Below are 3,815 nucleotides of genomic sequence, written 5' to 3' on the forward strand. Positions count from 1 at the left end.
TGTGTCACACTTGGCCCGAATAGGAGCACCTTCCCCGGGCACAGGCGGTGCCAAGCGGCCCCTAAGTTTACCCTCATGGAAACTCCGGAGGAGGAGGGCGGGCGTGTGTCACACTTGGCCCGAATATGAGGACCTTCCCCGGGCACAGGCCGTGCCAAGCGGCCCCTAAGTCTACCCTTATGGAAGCTCCGGAGGAGGAGTGCATGCTGCCTGACAGTGAAGCCGAATAGGAGCACCTTCCCCGGGCACAGACGGTGCCAAGCGGCCCCTAAGTTTGCCCTTATGGAAGCTCCGGAGGAGGAGTGCATGCTGTGTGACAGTGAAGCCGAATAGGAGCACCTTCCCCGGGCACAGACGGTGCCAAGCGGCCCCTAAGTCTACCCTTATGGAAGCTCCGGAGGAGGAGTGCGGGCGTGTGTCACACTTGGCCCGAATAGGAGCACCTTCCCCGGGCACAGACGGTGCCAAGCGGCCCCTAAGTTTGCCCTTATGGAAGCTCCGGAGGAGGAGTGCATGCTGTGTGACAGTGAAGCCGAATAGGAGCACCTTCCCCGGGCACAGACGGTGCCAAGCGGCCCCTAAGTTTGCCCTTATGGAAGCTCCGGAGGAGGAGTGCATGCTGTGTGACAGTGAAGCCGAATAGGAGCACCTTCCCCGGGCACAGACGGTGCCAAGCGGCCCCTAAGTCTACCCTTATGGAAGCTCCGGAGGAGGAGTGCGGGCGTGTGTCACACTTGGCCCGAATATGAGCACCTTCCCCGGGCACAGGCGGTGCCAAGCGGCCCCTAAGTTTGCCCAAATGGAAGCTCCGGAGGAGGAGTGCGGGCGTGTGTCACACTTGGCCCGAATATGAGCACCTTCCCCGGGCACAGGCGGTGCCAAGCGGCCCCTAAGTTTGCCCAAATGGAAGCTCCGGAGGAGGAGTGCGGGCGTGTGTCACACTTGGCCCGAATATGAGCACCTTCCCCGGGCACAGACGGTGCCAAGCGGCCCCTAAGTTTGCCCAAATGGAAGCTCCGGAGGAGGAGTGCATGCTGCCTGACAGTGAAGCCGACTATGAGCACCTTCCCCGGGCACAGGCGGTGCCAAGCGGCCCCTAAGTCTACCCTCATGGAAGCTCCGGAGGAGGAGTGCGGGCGTGTGTCACACTTGGCCCGAATATGAGCACCTTCCCCGGGCACAGACGGTGCCAAGCGGCCCCTAAGTTTGCCCAAATGGAAGCTCCGGAGGAGGAGTGCACGCTGTGTGACAGTGAAGCCGAATATGAGCACCTTCCCCGGGCACAGGCGGTGCCAAGCGGCCCCTAAGTTTGCCCTTATGGAAGCTCCGGAGGAGGAGTGCATGCTGTGTGACAGTGAAGCCGAATATGAGCACCTTCCCCGGGCACAGGCGGTGCCAAGCGGCCCCTAAGTTTGCCCAAATGGAAGCTCCGGAGGAGGAGTGCGGGCGTGTGTCACACTTGGCCCGAATAGGAGCACCTTCCCCGGGCACGGGCGGTGCCAAGCGGCCCCTAAGTTTGCCCAAATGGAAGCTCCGGAGGAGGAGTGCATGCTGCCTGACAGTGAAGCCGAATATGAGCACCTTCCCCGGGCACAGGCGGTGCCAAGCGGCCCCTAAGTCTACCCTAATGGAAGCTCCGGAGGAGGAGGGCGGGCGTGTGTCACACTTGGCCCGAATAGGAGCACCTTCCCCGGGCACAGGCGGTGCAAAGCGGCCCCTAAGTCGGTAAAGGTTGAAATAAGTAAATAAATACAAAAAGGACGAGGGGGGAAAAAAAAAGGCAAAAACGTATAAAATTCCCCCATTCATTTCAATGGGCTCGGCCGAATTGGGCTTGCGGGACCGCCGAGGGCACGCCGGAGGGCGGTTGAGTCGGTAAAAGTTGAAATAAATGAATAAATACAAAAAGGACGAGGGGGGGGAAAAAAAAGGCAAAAACGTATAAAATTCCCCCATTCATTTCAATGGGCTCGGCCGAATTGGGCTTGCGGGACCGCCGAGGGCACGCCGGAGGGCGGTTGAGTCGGTAAAAGTTGAAATAAATGAATAAATACAAAAAGAACGAGGGGGGGGGAAAAAGGCAAAAACGTATAAAATTCCCCCATTCATTTCAATGGGCTCGGCCGAATTGGGCTTGCGGGACCGCCGAGGGCACGCCGGAGGGCGGTTGAGTCGGTAAAAGTTGAAATAAATGAATAAATACAAAAAGAACGAGGGGGGGAAAAAAAGGCAAAAACGTATAAAATTCCCCCATTCATTTCAATGGGCTCGGCCGAATTGGGCTTGCGGGACCGCCGAGGGCACGCCGGAGGGCGGTTGAGTCGGTAAAAGTTGAAATAAATGAATAAATACAAAAAGAACGAGGGGGGGAAAAAAAAGGCAAAAACGTATAAAATTCCCCCATTCATTTCAATGGGCTCGGCTAAAATGGGCCTGCAGTACTGCCGAGAGGCCGCCGGAGGACGCCCTAGTAGGCAAACGTTGATCCCCACACACGAGGGGTCAGTTAGGCGACCAGGGGTAGCGTTTAGGCGACCAGGGGTAGCGTTTAGGTGACCAGGGGAAGCGTTTAGGCGACCAGGGGTAGCGTTTAGGTGACCAGGGGTAGCGTTTAGGCGACCAGGGGTAGCGTTTAGGCGACCAGGGGTAGCGTTTAGGCGACCAGGGGTAGCTTTTAGGCGACCAGGGGTAGCTTTTAGGCGACCAGGGGTAGCGTTTAGGCGACCAGGGGCGTTGCAGTTCCGCCGAATTGCATTAGGGGCGCTGCAGTAGGCAAACGTTCTTCCCCCCTAGTCAGAGGGTCATTTGCCTACTTCCCAGGTTTACCCGGGTTTTCCAAAACACCTGGGGCACATTTTCAGGGATCACGTTTTTAGAAACAAAAATATTCATAATTTCTTCTAAGTCCCCTTTCCAGCGGGGAACTTTGAAACATTGTATCCGACCACTGAAGGCTGTTGGCGGGCACGGCGCGGCAAACAGCCCGCACTCAGGCATGGAGCTCCGGGGAAAGTTGCCTAATTTCTTCTAAGTCCCCTTTCCAGCGGGGAACTTTGAAACATTGTATCCGACCGTGGAAGGCTGTTGGCGGGCACGGCGCGGCTCATAGCCGGCCCTCAGGCACGGAGCTCCGGGTGAATTTTCACAAATTTCTTCTAAGTCCCCTTTCCAGCGGGGAACTTTGAAACATTGTATCCGACCGTGGAAGGCTGTTGGCGGGCACGGCGCGGCTCATAGCCGGCCCTCAGGCACGGAGCTCCGGGTGAATTTTCACAAATTTCTTCTAAGTCCCCTTTCCAGCGGGGAACTTTGAAACATTGTATCCGACCGTGGAAGGCTGTTGGCGGGCACGGCGCGGCTCATAGCCGGCCCTCGGGCACGGAGCTCCGGGTGAATTTTACAAATTTCTTCTAAGTCCCCTTTCCAGCGGGGAACTTTGAAACATTGTATCCGACCGTGGAAGGCTGTTGGCGGGCACGGCGCGGCTCATAGCCGGCCCTCGGGCACGGAGCTCCGGGTGAATTTTACAAATTTCTTCTAAGTCCCCTTTCCAGCGGGGAACTTTGAAACATTGTATCCGACCGTGGAAGGCTGTTGGCGGGCACGGCGCGGCTCATAGCCGGCCCTCGGGCACGGAGCTCCGGGTGAATTTTTACAAATTTCTTCTAAGTCCCCTTTCCAGCGGGGAACTTTGAAACATTGTATCCGACCGTGGAAGGCTGTTGGCGGGCACGGCGCGGCTCATAGCCGGCCCTCGGGCACGGAGCTCCGGATGAATTTTTACAAATTTCTTCTAAGTCCCCTTTCCAGCGGGG

The sequence above is a fragment of the Idiotropiscis lumnitzeri genome, unplaced genomic scaffold, assembly GCF_059441095.1.
Source record: "Idiotropiscis lumnitzeri isolate Australia: NSW breed Sydney's pygmy pipehorse unplaced genomic scaffold, RoL_Ilum_1.0 HiC_scaffold_150, whole genome shotgun sequence".
Taxonomy (NCBI): domain Eukaryota; kingdom Metazoa; phylum Chordata; class Actinopteri; order Syngnathiformes; family Syngnathidae; genus Idiotropiscis; species Idiotropiscis lumnitzeri.